Here is a 15,653-nt window from a genome sequence, read left to right as displayed (position 1 = left end):
TACACACTCCCTGTTGGAGTCATGATGGGGATTACACTGAATTTATGGATTAATTTTAAGAAAATCAACACTTTTGAAATGTTGAAACTTTCAATCTGTAAAGATGATGTATTATTCTATTTATTCAGATCTTCTTTCATTTCTTAAGGCACCCCAGCCAGCCCACCACTTTTTACCATACAATCACCTGTTATTGTAGGTTCCAGAAAATTATCAGTTATAAAAATGGGACCCAACATACCTTCAAAAATACTGTTACTGAACAAAACTTGGGTCTACTCGCCTGTGCACAGTAAAGGCAATCTACTGACACTGCGATGCGGTGAAGGCAAGTGCAGCGTTTATTGTAAGACCCCAAGCAAGGAGTCCAGGGCAGCTAGTACTCAAGACACCCGAACTCCCAGATGGGTGTTTTTAGAGGCACTTTTAAAGGCAAGGTGAAGGTGGGGAATCCCAAGGTATGTATGTGATGGGCTCATGCACAATTCTCTGGTTAATGGTGAAGTTAACGGTGGTGTCATAGGGATTAACATTATCAATCTTTAGGGGTCAGTAGATCTGGGCGCTGTGTGCTCATGGTCATCAAGTAGTTAATTTCTTCCCTTTGATGGGGGTTTTAGCAACTGTAACACAATTCAGGGTATGTACATCAGATACTATTATCTAGGTACTTCAGAGAGGACCTAAAGCAGAGGATATGGGGGAGGGACGTCTGTCCCCAGAAGGCTCCATAGGGCCATAGTGTCCTTCTCGGTTACAATATTAGTGATGAGAAAACTGAAAAGGAGAGTGGCTGACTTGCCTCTTTAGTTCAAGGGCGTGCTTTTCTCTTGATATGGTAAGTTGTAGTTTAATAGATGATGCCTTGGGAAGTGTGTGGTGATGGTGAGTCAGTCTACTTTCTGATGGTTTGATGTTGCCTTGTTTTATAGGAATTTAAATGTGGCATCTTGTTTCTTTCTTTCCTTTCACTACCAACATCCCAGGGGACACCTTCCCCTTCCAAATAGCCTTTCTCTCCCAGAAGCAGAGCATTGCTGAGACAACCAACAGGGGTCCTGCCCTCTTGCTAAGCATTTTCTGTGTATTCTCAGTGTTCTCCCCAATTCCTTTTTGGGATGACCCTCCCTGGCTGATGTTATCTCTATTTTTCACCAGTAGGACCTTGCTGCACTCTCTTTTATTCACGTAATACTCCTGGCTCTGTTTTGGTGTGGTCTCTGGAGGTGATGCTCCTTTCAGATGTTTGATTCTCTACTTGGGTGGGAATTGAAATTTATAACATTTCTTGCATGTTTCTAGTTTCCAGTGGGCATGGAAACTGCTTTTTATTTTACCTTATTCGATTTTCTTTGCTATCCTTGTTGATCTGTATTCATTTTAAATGAAGAGTAGTGTGATTCATATTTAGGTAGTGTGATGGTTAATTTGTGTGTGTGTGTGTGTGTGTGTGTGTGTGTGTGTGGGTGTGTGTGACGGTTAATTTTATGTGTCAGCTTGACTGAGCTAAGCTATGCCCAGAAAGCTGGTAAGATACCATTTCTGGGTGTGTCTATGAGGGTGTCTCCAGAAGACATTAGCACTGGAATCAATAAACTGAGTAAAGAGATCCACCCTCACTGATGCAGGTGGGCAGCATCTAATCACTTGACAGCATGACTAGAACAAAAAGGCAGATGAAGGGGGATTTTCTCCCTCTGCATCAACTGAGACATCCATCCTCTTCCCCTGCCCTTGTTCATAGGTGTTTCTGGTTCTCCTGTTTGGACACAGACCAGAACTTACACCATTGGCTCCCTGGTTGGTTCTGGGGCCTTTAGACTCAGACTGAATTACACCACCAGCTTTCCTTGTTTTCTGTGTTACAGAGGGCAGATCAGGGGACCTCTCAGGCTTCATAATCACATGAGCCAATTTCTAAGATAATTTTCTTCTTATAAATAAGAAGAAATTTATATCTCCATTGATTTATATCTCCTATTGATTCATTTATATCTCCTATTGATTCTACTTCTCTGAAGAACCCTGGCTAATACAGGTAGTCACCACTACCCTACAAGAACTGAGAAATTTTCACTTTTATTCGTCAAAGATATTTTCACTAGGTATAGAATTCTAGGTTAATGGTAACTTTCAATCCTTTGAAAATATTTCATTGTCTGTTGGCTTCTGTTGTTTCCACTGAGATATCATCTATAGACCATTTCTCCTTTGAAGGTAATTGTTTCTATTTTGTTCTCTTTGTCATTAGATTTCAGCAGTTATAGACTAAAGTAAGATTTCTTTTTTTAACCTACATGGAGTTTCTGGAATTTTAAACATCTGTGACTTTATATCTAATTAGTTTTGATAAATTTAAACCTTTATCTCTTCAAGGTTTTCTTCTACCTGATTTCTTTTCTTGTCATTGTTTTTTTTTTTTCCTCTGAGGGCCTTAAGTGCATGTATGTTAGACTTTCTCACTCTTTTCTTTCCTTTGTTTTTTTTCCCAAGTGTTTTTCCCTCCATACTTATGGATATTCTAATCTTGCAGTTTGCTGTTCTTTGACAACTTTACATTCTTTTTTTAATCTTTTTTTTTTTAGTATCAATCACAGTTATTTAATTTGTGTCCGATGGCTATGTTATTGAACCCCTATGACTTTTCTTTCATTGTTCTTTCTGCTCACTTTAATCTCCTGTTTTTTGGACCTGTTAAATTGTTTTTTAAATTGTTTTTGCAAGTTGTTTATTTGGAATATTTTTGAAGTGGTTTCAGGCCAGAGGTAAATTTTTTCATCCTCCAGAGAAGATTTATATTCGCTTGTAGAAGGTATCTAGGGATATTAAGCAATCCAGGATCTTCTTAATCTGCTATGATGGGATCAGCTAATTAAAGATGGTCTTCAATACCCGCAAGGACTGTGTAGTTCTATGTGAGCCCAAACCAAAGATTAGCTTAGATTGCCCACTCCTCATTGCCGTTGTACTACAATTTTTGAACTCTATTCCTGAGAGTCTGCCAAAAATTCTTTTCAGCCTCTCAGTGCCTTTAAGGAACTCAGAAAAGGGCCCTAGGAGAAAAGTGGCCGACAGACCAGGTTCACATCCTTGAGTTTCTTTCTCTTTCCTGATCTTGGTCTAATACTGTTGTTCACTGCATTAACACTTTGGTGCCTTATAAATGGTTTAAAAAAACAATTAGTCTAGGTTTTCTTTTTTTTTTTTTTTTTTTTTTGCTTTACGCGGGCCTCTCACTGTTGTGGCCCCTCCCGTTGTGGAGCACAGCCTCCGGACGCATAGGCTCAGTGGCCATGGTTCACGGACCCAGCCGCTCCGCGGCATGTGGGATCTTCCCGGACCGGGGCACGAACCCGTGTCCCCTGCATCAGCAGGCGGACTCTCAACCACTGCGCCACCAGGAAAGCCCTCTATTTTTTTTTTTTCCATCAAAAAAAGGTTGGTCTGAATTAGCTAGTTCACCGTTACCAGAATTAGTACTCCCCAAAATGAGGTTTTACATGTAATTACATGACATGAGCAACACATAAATGGGAAAAGGCTTAAATTGGATTCTGTGATATATAAAGCTTATATAAATCCTCTCACTCTTGGTTTCATGATTTTCGAGTATGTTGGTCAGGTAGCTCAGTTTTTATGCAGGTGTATATATATATATAGGCTGACTTCTAGAGAGGATAATATTTGTATATTTGACTTGAAATTTATGAAAATAGCAATAAAATATATTGATAATGACTGAGGTCACATTCTGTAATGAGAACATATTATTTTCTGCTGGTCCTGTTGTGAGAAAAACTAAGACCACTAAGCATCACTAAGTTGAGTGTATGACTGGACCATCCATTCAAAGTGCCCCATCAATCTAAGCACCGTCTAAGTGATTGTTTGAGGAATAGGCACATGACCCAAGTAGAGTCAAATAGAGTCTCCCCTGACTCTTTTTTTTTTTTTACAAGAGCTATCAAGAACTTCAATAAAAGACAGATTTTAGTCCAATATGCTCTGCAAATTCTAATTTTGGCAATACTTATTATTCCCCTTTAACCTAGACTTTGTATCTCTGCTATGGCTGGCAGTTGAATTTTCTCTATGAGATAAGTTATCTTCTTTGATCAGAGACACATTTAATCCAGTTTCATGAAGAATCTCATTTTTTCTTCAGTGCATCAAAATAATATTTTATTTGTAATGCCATTAAACATCCAACTAGTCAAGCTTAATTCAGGGAATTACCATTTAAATTCATGGTGCCTAATAACAGATGATCTATAAACACATTCAGTTTCAGAAGGTGCAAAGGTAAAAATATCGCTTCAAAAGATATTTTAAAGTTAATTAAATTACTGTGACTACAATTACATTATCAATTTCAACCTCAAGGAGGGAGAAATGGGATAATTTCATTATCTTGATTTCTTTAAAAAGTTACTTCACAATTATATTTTCCTTAGTTGGTGTGTTCACATCTTCCCCTTTCCCTTGGGATCAGAGGTGTTATTTACTTGGAGATCGGTGATGTTTTTCTATTTCAAATAGATTAGGTAGAGACTGAAACCTTTACCAAGAAGCAAAATGAATACCCAGACACTAGAATCAGTAAATAATGTGCTCCCTTTTTATCCATTTGCTATGAAAATCCATCCCAGCCTCCTTATTCAGTTAACTGTAAGAGTAGTCCCTAGATTGCCAGTCTCATCATATTTGCAAGAATTTACTTCTTTTAATTTAATTGTATTTTATAATTATGTATAAATGAAATGACATGATCATAGCACCAAAACATGTAGATTACATCCCTGCTCTTTATTTTATTGGGGCAACATTGGACAAATGACAGTTTTGTTTTTTTTTTTTTTTCCCTAAATCCTGCCTTATGCCCTTGAGCAAGAGAAAAATTCAGGGAATTATTATGAAAATTAAATTATAAGGCATATGAGTGTACATCCAAATGTAAGTTATTTTTACTGGCCAGTTATCTTTATAAAATAGGCTTAATTTTCAAGGAGCTTATATTCTTGAAGATGAAATCAGACCTAACATTTTCAAGAATGTAGTCCATGAATAAAAAGTTTTAAAGACAATAATAACAACCATCTGTTCCAGTCTGGTGGGAACACACTTAGGTATGCTGTTGCTATTCCTGTGTAGTCATTTTCATTTCTTTTACTCTCAAAAGAAAATTCTCAAAAGTGTGCATTTACATAAAGGTGTGGTTTTTCCAAATCACTGACGTGCACGTGTGAGTTTTTAAAATCTACTATTATACCTGGATAGAAAAAACAGGCACTATGAGATATGACTACTAGCTTTATATTTTTGAAATTCAACTGTTTTTCAAGTAAAAATATTTTATTCTTTAAGCCTTTATGTAAGACTCACATTTTTTAGAGTTTTCTCCAAACTGGTACATTGTTCAAGTATCTTTATTACTTAATTTACCTAAAATTGCAGTCACTGTTTGAAAGATTATAAGAATTTCCAGTATTGTTGATGGTATTGTGTGTGCTCAGCTAGGTCTAGAACAGCTTCAAATACATATTAGTTCCCTAATGGAATGTGCTGTAATTCACTTTCTTTGTAACACAGACAAAAGTGCTGTTTGAGTGCTCTGCTGGTTGGCTGGAATCCTTTGGGGAGTACGTAGATTGTAACCAAAGGGAGATGTTTAGCACATTTTCAGACACTGGTAGGTAGCAAGGATATTAAGCGGCAGGATTTCCTGATGTTTAGCATGCCTCTGAAACTTAGAGGAGCCACAAATTTCATAAGTTTTGACTTGAGCAATAGAGAACAATGTATGTAATGCTAGGCAATGTTACACTGTACCATTTCTAGATGTTCTCAGGTTAACCATACCATGTGGTTAAGCATAGCACTGAGAAAGCGGTACAGGGGGAATGGATGAAAATTACACAGTGTTGAGGTAAAATAAATGAAGAGTCTACCTTACCTCTGTAAGCGTTCACCTCACCCAGAGCAGCGCCTTCCACATGCCATCCTTTTAGTACACGTCTTCCTTGATAACCAAAATATAACTCTGTTTGATCATGTTCAGCTTTGCAACTCCAGAATTAAAGTCATATCATGGCTTGCTTATTTTAAGCAAAGACATTGAAAGTGAAGTTGTTAGTAGTATTATATGATTTATATTCATCCTCCTTGAAAGAATTTCTTGACTATACACAAGTGAGTTACTTGGAAAACAAAAGTCTTGGGAAAATTAACTTCTTATATGCTTGTATTACTAGGGAAGACATTTTGTTTCATTCTGTAAACTTTATTATGCATTTTGGCTTTGTGCTAAAGAATATCTATGCCAAGAGTTATTTTAAAGCCAATGGTGATAATTAAATGTGTGATTGCAGTTAATATGTCAGAATTCTAATACTAATTACGTAGTTTTATTTAATATTATTATTCTTAAATTGTTTTCCAAATCCCTGTGTTGCCTGTATTTTGGAAGAGATATCATAATCCACTAGGACATAAAAATAAAAGAAATATGTTGCTACTAATAATGAAATGCCGAGAGATCAATTTAGAGTACATTTTTAGAAAAAATTGGCCATTGTGGTAATTAAAAGTGTTTAATACTTTGATATAAAGAAAAATGAATTTAAATTTAAAAGGTATTATAAAAATTCAGTTAACTTAGATTTGATGGTATTTTATTTTTATGCCCATAATAAAACATTTAAATGAAGGTATAGGGCCTTTTAAAACAATCAGTTTTACTTATTGCAATAATGAATAGTTGAAAGTAAAATTAATTTATAAGGACATTTAGGGATTGAATACTAATGACACATACTTTTCTACCAAATGCATCTTAGCATAGTTGCTCGTCATTCAGATTGGATAATGATGATCTTGAATTCGCATGGTCAGCCTGATATCAAAATATGAAAACATATGAAAATATACATATTCAAATTATATATATGTATATACATACATATTAATGTGTGTGTGTATATATATATATATATATATCCATTCTATGGAAACATTTCCAGCATTTAATCAACCTGATGTGAATTATCTTTGCCTTCCTACTTTTGACATCCATTTTATACATTTGTGAGATTTAGAACATAGGTCTTAATTTTTTTGCATAGGTGAAGATATGGCATAATATTCCAAAATTAGCTGTGGACAAAAAAGAATACACATTTTTGTATCCTGTGTCTGTTTTCTTCCCTAAAATTTTGTACTGATATGAAAGGTGGTAGTTTTTCTTTTTCTTTCCTTTTTCTTTTTCTTCCCTTCTTTTGCTATGAGTGCTTTCAGAAAACTCTGGAGCAACTGACAAAATACTGACTCTGTTGCTGGGAGGGACTCACAGATAGAGGATACCTGTGTATTTTCTAAGGACACGGGGAAGGAGGGGTTAAAAAAGGACTGCTTCTGCACAGCAAGACTCAAGAGGTCTGCAGGATGGAATACTATTGTCATTACCCTATGATTCTGCTCCAGAGCAAGTAATTCATTTTCACCTTGACTCCCAATCAGAAATTTTATTCTTGTCATCAAAGGAATTAAAATACCCTCTTTTTAATGAAAACTCATATCAGAACACAAAATTCCCAGAAAAGGGTGGGAATCAGTAAGCCATAGTGTCCTACGAAGAGCAAGAGATACTACTGCAGGATGCAAACCAACACAGACACCACCAACATTTTGTTGGGTATTTTGGAGGGGAAAATAAGTCTTCATCATAACATGTGATAAAGACTAGAAACAGAAAGATGAATCTAAATGAGCACATAAAAAGAGAGCACGAAAGTATTGAAAGAATAATAAAAGTACCAATCCAAATAAGCAGTGTTGTATTTAAGGTAAACAAGAAAAGAAATAGGAATGGAACACATAAAGGAGAATCAAAACACTTTCAGGGCTTCCCTGGTGGCGCAGTGGTTGAGAGTCTGCCTGACGATGCCGGGGACACGGGTCCGTGCCCCGGTCCGGGAGGATCCCACATGCCGTGGAGCGGCTAGGCCCGTGAGCCATGGCCGCTGAGCCTGTGCGTCCGGAGCCTGTGCTCCGCAACGGGAGAGGCCACAATGGTGAGAGGCCCGTGTACCACCAAAAAAAAACACGAAAAAACAAAACTTTCAAAAAGGATCAAAACAGAGACAATTCCACTGGCTGATATTCCTCTCAATGTCTATAAAAGCAAAGATGGAGTCTTTCTCTACTGGGTTTCTAGGAACTGAGAGCGCTTCCTTGTACCCCGTTCCCTAAGCCATCCAGAGGCACAATCTACCTGGTGGATGGAAGGGTGACTCCCTCGCAAGCACAGTTGTCTGCTTTGTTGTTACTTAGTAACAAAGTAAAGCATTTAAGAACACTGACATGGAACAGTGGGAAACTCTGGGGTGTTTAACACACTTTAAACATGGCAGAAAAAAATGACAAAACCTGACATTGTACATACGCACCTAGTTTTCACTCCAGTCCATAGAACATCAGAAACTTGCAGTGTGATCCAGATTTCTTTTTCAGTGTAAGGACATTTGTTTTCTCTACTCAGCCATAAGAAAAAATGAAATTTTGCCACTTGCAGTACCATGGATGGATTTGGAGGGTATTTTGCTAAGTGAAATGAGTCAGACAAGGAAAGACAAATATGTATGATATCACTTACATGTGGAGTCTAAAAAATACAACAAACTAGTGAATAAAACAAAAAAGAAGGAGACTCACAGGTATAGAGAACAAACTGGTGGTTACCAGTAGGGAGAGGGAAGGGGGAGGGGAGATATAGGGGTAGGGGAATAAGAGGTACAAACTATTACATATAAAATTTTGTACAACATGGGGAATATAGCCAATATTTTATAATAACTGTAAATGGAATATAACTGTTAAAAATTCTGAATCACTATATTGTATACCTGTAACTTATATAACATTGTACATCAACTATACTTCAATAAAAAAATTCGTGCAATTCTATATACAGAAGTTTGTATCCAAACATGACATTTGACAAACTATAGGTTGTCGGTATATCAAATCCAATAAGGCTAAATTGTACATTAAATGGATGCATTAAAAAGTTTGTTTCAATCAGTTTAAGTATTTAATCTTTATTGCAATAGTGCACATCAAATCTGTATTTTATTACTTTTTTTGCTATAATTCAATTCCCTCCTTTCCTTGGTTATTAGACAAGTAGGAAAAAAAGAGAAACAACAGCTATCTTTCACATTTACTGTGAATAATAAAGCAATAAGTCATGAGCAGTCTTGATCTGTATTGATGAAATGTTACACCTCAGAATTCTGGTAATAGGAACCACAGAAGGAGAGAAAATTAAAATCACTAAATCTGATCTGTGAGAAGATTAAAAACAAGCCTTTCATAATCTCTTACTGCTGCCAGAAGTGGATTATGAAATTAAAGGGCTCTCCTACCAACTCACTAAGTGTTTCATGAACTATATACCATAAATATCATTAGAATTTTGAACAACAAACTGATAATTTAGCTGACCCAGTTTTTTTTTTTTGTACAGTACATACATCGCAGGATTGCCTTAATATAAAGACTCTATTTTGTTGATTCTATTTTCTCAAATGTTTGATTTTTCTTCTTCCCTTAATAATGACAGTATGGCTGGCCATGCAAATATGACTGCTTATCTACAAAGGTATATGTGTCTGTATACAATCAAGGAGTCATGGTTTAAAACAGAGTTGCTACTCAAAAGAATATTGTCACAAATTTAGCATAAGTTACCTTCATGTACAAATCCTGCAAAGGAAAGCAGAGCTCCCCCGGGCTAAGATTTCCCTTCCCTGGCTTCCACAATTCCATCAAAAGGGATAGAGATGGAGCCCCAGAAATTTTTTGTATTTGACAAAATACTGACAACCACATACCACCATGAGCCTTGGGACTATCAGGAAAAATCTAACCTTGACTTTTATTTGTGTTTAAATCCATTGCAACTAGAAGTTAAATACTCAACTGTTGCTCAAACCACTCCCCTGCCCAGCCTTCTTCCACCATAGAGTCTTTGCCTTGGTTGTCCTTCCCTTCTGCCTAGAACCCTCTTGATTCCGCATTTCCTACACTTATATCCTCGAGCTCTACAGGTCTTTACCCCAATATAGCATTCTCAGGGATGTTGCACATAACCACACTGTAAAAAATGTTATCCCCTCTCCTCTCAATATTCTTATCCTACTCCTATCCCTTATTTATATCTCTAGTTTATATCACCCTTTACATATATATGTGTGTGTGTGGTGTGTGTGTATATAATCTTATTATTATAAATAAGTTCTACATATATGTACCTTATTTGATTATTTATGTCTCCTTACTAGAATATAAGTTCCAAGAAAGCAGGAACATTGCCCATTGTGTTTACTACTGCATCTTCTGCACTGAGGTCACTGTCTAGCCTAGAATTTGTAATCAACAAATAGTTGTTGAATAAATGAATGAATGAATGACAACAATATTGGAATATTTGGTGGGTTTGCGTCACTCATAGGAAAGAGCTTTTAAATGCCACTGATTTAGTTACTAGTAGCCAGTAGAAAAAAAATCACTCTCAAATGGTGAACACACTTGTGTATTCCCAGAGAAACTAGAAGTGGTCTGATAAACACTTCTTATAACTATGAGGACCCACAAAGGTCTATGATGAGTACCCATATCATACCTGAGGGAAAGGCTTTATCCTTTCTAATTTTGTCACGCTGAGAAATACCTAGTCCAGTGACACCCTGTGAAGGGCAAATTTTAGCCCACTGCATCTATGTTTTATAACTATTTAATGTTTACTGCTCTTTATGAAAAATGTGCAAACACCGTAGAATAGCATTCTCTGTCTTCTTTGTGTTCAAAATGATGCCATATTCTGGAGCAATCATCAGAACTGAAATTGGAAAGAGTACCAAAATAATTTAAGTGGACAAATGATAACTAAATATATAGAAATGATGCAAATATACATTTTTGCTAGTCTTTGCCTCCTAAAATGATTTCTGTGAAATGTAAGAATGTTTCCTAAATAAACTCTAGTTGGTTCATTTGGAAAAGCTGTCCTTCTGTGATAAGCTATTAACACTCTCTAAGGTTAAGAAATTGTGTGTTTTTAAAAAGTAAAAAGGTATTGATTTCCATTTGGCTTGAAGGGTTCTTGAAACTCTATTTGTCTAGTACAAAAGTGCCTTGCTACTTGCTTTTGTCTTCCACCAGGTTATGATTTCTCTTCCACTGCAGATTCATATCCAAGTAAGCTCTTGATCTGGTGTTAAATGTAGTGGAAAGCATGCTTCTCTAAGATAGTTACAAAGAGAACTTCCTTGATCTAGAAATGTCTTACTATCAAAGATCCCTGCATTTTTCAGCAGGCTTTACACCATTTCAGATTATGAAAATTAAGGGAGTGAGACACTCATACACGGAGACGCAGCCTTGTACACAAACGCGTGCACGCGTGCACACACACACAGACACACACACACAGGTAATAGAGTACATCCTTTGATTAATTTATGTGTCAGTAGCCTTATCGAATGATTAAGTTGACTGACTTTGCATGATATTCTCATTTGTTAATTGACTTTGTTTTATCACACAGAGTATTTTTGTTATCGTAGCATACATAGTTTTGGATGTTATGAATTGTATTTTAATAAAATGACTTCATATTGTTTAATCAAGCATTAATACTTGAATTTGTCTTAATTTCTCTTGACATATTTAACGTGATAGAGGGAATTTTTTATGCTAGTGTGCAATTTTATTCCGTATATGACTGTTAAACCATAAATGCAATATGTGTACATTTCATGCCAGAGAAACTACACTTAGCAGTTTTCACAGGCTACTCTGTATATCCGTATATGATAGGTTTTTATTTATGTATACACTACCTAACGGTCAGGTTAGCACATATATTTTAAAGGGAAAAGGAAATATTCATTGATACTACACTTGTATTTGTTACCATGTTATCACTTGCTTTCTAATTAATAATAATAAAAACACTGAAATTTTCTGGAAAAAGGGGACTTACCCATTATTTCATTGCTTTTTCCAAACTAGTATATGCATGCGGTTTAAAATTCAAATGATACTAACATGCTTATAAAAAAGTATTCTTCTTTTTCAACAGTTTTAGTTGTTTTTCATATATATGCTTCAACAATTTAAGTTGTTTTTCATATACATATATATGAAAAACAGTCAAAACATATGTATTAATTTTTATAAACTTTTTCTTAATTATTTATTTTAAAAAAATATCAACCAATTCTATACTGGGGCAATGAAGAATTAACTCTCTCACATTCTACCTTTCTCCTCTTTTAATAAAATAATGTAATACTTTTCCTTCTAAGTGTGGCTTTGGCTTAATTCTATACATTTTGATGTCCTTTCATATTCATTTCAAAATTTTCTGTGTTTTCCTTATAATCCCTCTTCATTTATATTTGCTTAGAAAAGAACTGTTTTCAAATACTTGGGGATTTCCTAGTAATCTCTCTGCAATTAATTTATTTTTGATTTTCTTGTAGCCATGCAACATATTCTGTATGATATCAATCCTTTCAGTTGGTCAAATCGCCCTGCATATAATCCATCTCAATGACTGTTCTATGTGTTCCTGAAAACAACATGTATTCTGCTGTCCTCAGGGGAGTGTTCTGTAAATAGCTATGAGGCCAAGTTTTTTATATCTTATCAAACCATTTTCTATCAATTAATGAGAGAGAAATGTTGAAATCTCCAATTAGAGTTGTGGTTTTGTGTGTTTTCCCAATCATTAGCTTTTGTTTTGTGCATTTTGAAGTTCTAATGTTAGGTTCATACAAATTTAGGATCAGTATGTGTTCTTGATGAATTTACCCTTTCATCATTATGAAGAGCCTCTCTTTATCCCTTCTAACTGTCCATGTTTTGAAGTATAATTTTTCTGAAGAGCTGCCCCAGCTTTCTTATAATTACCTTTTCACTGATGTTTAACTATTGTTAATACTAGACTTATCTCTGTCTCTATATTAGATTTTATGTATTTTAAGCAGTATTTTGTTTGTCCTTTAAAATACAATTTGCCAATCTCTGCTTTTTAACTAGCATTTTTAACCATTAATTTTAATGTAGTTATTGCTATTGCTGAGTTTAAAATTATAATCCTCCTATTTGATTTCCCCTTTTTAATTTATTTTTGTTTCTCTTTTCCTCCTTTTCATTTTTCTATGCTATTAGCTTTTTACCTACACAACTTAAAAAATATGTTTGTTCAAGAAAAAAATAGGCATTTAAACTTATCCCACACTATTTTATGTAATATATCACTTCACAAATAGTATAAGAGATTTATAATTGAATTATTTATTTCCCCTTCCTGGCCTTGGGATTGTTCTTGTCATACAATTTCCTTCTACATATATTATAAACCCTATAATACATTGCTACTAGGGTTTTCTTTAATTGAAGTATAGCTGATTTACAATGTTGTGTTGGTTTCAGGTATACAACAAAGTAATTCAGGTTGTGAATATATATATTCTTTTTCAGATTCTTTTCCCTAGTAGGTTGTTACAAAATATTGACTAGAGTCCACTGTGCTATACAGTAGGTCCTCGTTGGTTATCTGTTTTATATGTAGTAGTGTGTATATGTTAATCCCAAACTCCCCATTAGTTTTTCTTTAAACAGTAAATTATCTATTAAAAGACATAATAAATTAGAAGAAAACCTTTATATTTACGGTCAGATTTGACATTTCTGACTCTTTATTCTTTTGTGTAGATCAAAGTTTCCATCTGGTATCATTTTCCTTCCCCATGAAGAAACCTCTCTTAATAGGGCTTATAGTGTTTGTTTGATGGTAGTAAATTCTCCCAGCTTTTATTTGACTGAAAAAAAATATATTTTTGGCCTTAATTTTGTAAGGAGTTTTTTATTTTTTTTGCTAAGAATAGGATTCTATTTGATTACATACTTCCATTTTCTTCTGACTTAAATTGTTTTCTGAGAAAGAAATCTGCAGTAATTCTTGTCTTTGTTCTTCCTCATAAAAAATGTTTTTGTTTTTTTCTGGTTGCTTTCAAAATTTTTATTTTCTAACTGATTTTCAACAATTTGATTGTGATGTGCCTTGGTAGTTTTTTTTGTGTTTAATTTGCTTGGGGGTCTGCTGAGCTTCTTGGATCTGTGAGCTTATAGTTTTCATCAAATTTGGAAAGTTTTTTCACATTACTTCTTCACATATTTTCTTTGGTCCCCCACCCCACTTCTCCCTCTGAAACTGCAATTTCCACACATGTTGTACAGTTTTATATTGTCTCACAGGTCAATGTGCTTTGTTCACTTTTTTTTTCTTTTTTCTTTCTGTGATTCAGTTTGGATAGTTTCTATTGCTATGCCTTCAAATGCACAAATCTTTTCTTCTGTATCTAATATGCTTTTAATCTAGTGAATTATTTATTTCAGACATTAATTTCATCTGTGGATGTTTCATCTGATTGCTTTTTTGTATATTCCATTTCTTGTCTAATTGTGTTCATGTTTTCCTTTAACTACATGAACAGTTTTATAACAGCTATTTTAAGGTTCTCATCTGTTAATAATATTATCTTTGTAATTTCTGGTTTTGATTCTACTGAATGAAATTTCTCTTCATTAAAAGTCACACTTTCTTGCTTCTTGGCATGTTTAGTGATTTTTATTTGGTACAGGTTGTTGTATTCCATGCAGTTGAGTGCTGAATTGTCTTTTTTTTTATGGATGGGTTTTGTTTGGGAAGCAGTTCATTGCTTGGAGATTAGCTTGATTTTCTTCAAGCCTTGTTTTTAAGCTTTGTTATTTTGGGTCCTAAATAGCCTTTACCCTGAGGCCAGTTTAGTTCTACAACTAAGGTGACATCTCTGGGGACTCTGCCAACATTCAGTGAGAACTCTCCTCTATGGAAGGTCAGAATGTGGAGATTACTCGGTTCACACCTTCCCAGTTATTCTTGCCCAGGCAGGTGGATTTCATCCTACACACATGCACTTAGTATTCAGCAGCTGAATCAAGGGGATCCCTATAGAGGTTTCTGGGGGTATTTCTCCTTGGAGTGCTCCACTTTCTGACCCCTCTATGCAAATCTCAGAAACCTCTACCTCCCCAAACTATCATCTTTGTCTCTTCAACTCATTAAAGTTATCATACTTCACTTGGGAAGCACATTCCTGAAGCACTTTCTGCAAGGTTCTTCCAGGCAGAGAGCCAAGCCAATCACAGGAGTCACCTTTCAGTTTACCTTTTCTTAGAGATCAAAGTCCTGTGTTGTCTATTTTTTAAGTTTAAAATTTCATAGATATTTATTTATGTCAGGAGGACTATTCCAGGTCCACTTACTCCCTCATGGTCAGAGGTTGAAATTCCCTTATATAATTTTAAAAACATAGAGTACTTTATAGATACCAGCAAATGTAATAGACAAAGTAGAGACATATATATGTGGTGTGTGTATATATATATATATACATATATATATATATATACACACACACACATATATATATATGTATATATATGAAAGCTTAGAATATTTACTCACCTTTCTCAGATCTTTATCAAATACCACTTTCTTGGTGAGGACTAACATAACCCTATTTGAGATTGCACCCTGTCCA

At 35.0% G+C, this 15,653-nt stretch overlaps 1 protein-coding gene across 1 annotated transcript in view; it reads left to right on the top strand.

Annotated features, from left to right (window-relative positions):
* GPC5 (glypican 5) overlaps window positions 1–15,653 on the top strand; it is a 1,376,579-nt gene that overhangs the window by 502,299 nt on the left and 858,627 nt on the right. The gene's annotated exons all lie outside the window — the stretch shown is intronic.

The sequence above is a fragment of the Orcinus orca genome, chromosome 18 (assembly GCF_937001465.1).
Source record: "Orcinus orca chromosome 18, mOrcOrc1.1, whole genome shotgun sequence".
Taxonomy (NCBI): Eukaryota; Metazoa; Chordata; class Mammalia; order Artiodactyla; family Delphinidae; genus Orcinus; species Orcinus orca.
The sequence above is the reverse complement of the archived record's forward strand: the minus strand, read 5'-3'. Positions and strand labels throughout refer to the sequence as shown.